Source organism: Phalaenopsis equestris, unplaced genomic scaffold (assembly GCF_001263595.1).
Source record: "Phalaenopsis equestris unplaced genomic scaffold, ASM126359v1 Scaffold000002, whole genome shotgun sequence".
Taxonomy (NCBI): Eukaryota; Viridiplantae; Streptophyta; class Magnoliopsida; order Asparagales; family Orchidaceae; genus Phalaenopsis; species Phalaenopsis equestris.
This window is the reverse complement of record NW_018164444.1, coordinates 39,779,043-39,779,646: the sequence shown is the minus strand read 5'-3', so window position 1 is coordinate 39,779,646 and position 604 is coordinate 39,779,043.

Genomic DNA, 604 nt, shown 5'->3' with positions numbered 1-604 from the left:
AGAGAGAGAGAGAGAGAGAGAGAGAGAGAGAAAATCTTAACAAAGCAAATATAATATTTGAACTTTTGAAGAGATGTGAAATCTCATAATATTATTATTGTTTTTTTTATTTAATTTTATGTGCAATTAATATAATTTTCACAATCGACATATTTTGTCTAATATTATATTATGACAGCTTAGCTTTGCTTACAAAATAAGAGACGTCCAAGTCGATGACCTAAAGATTTTACCCATTCAAATCAATTATCAAAATTAATTTGGGAAACGCTTTTTCTCTTTTCTTTATTATCTTGTCCCCATTTTCTCAACTTTCTCGCATTTATAATCATACAACTAGTCAAGTCGGTTTACCTAGATCTCTCATACTTATATATATTAAAAAAAAGGAAATCGGCCCAAACACCTATTTCCCATGCCCTATATCCCATGATGAGAGCCCACGCCATATGTCTAAATATTCGAGAACCCAGCGCCACTAGGAATCGAACCCGTGACCTGAGGTTACTTACAGTGAACTCCGACAACCAATAGGCCACGACTTGCGGCACGAGCACGCGCGCGCGCGCGCACAGATATATATATATATATATATATTCTCCTT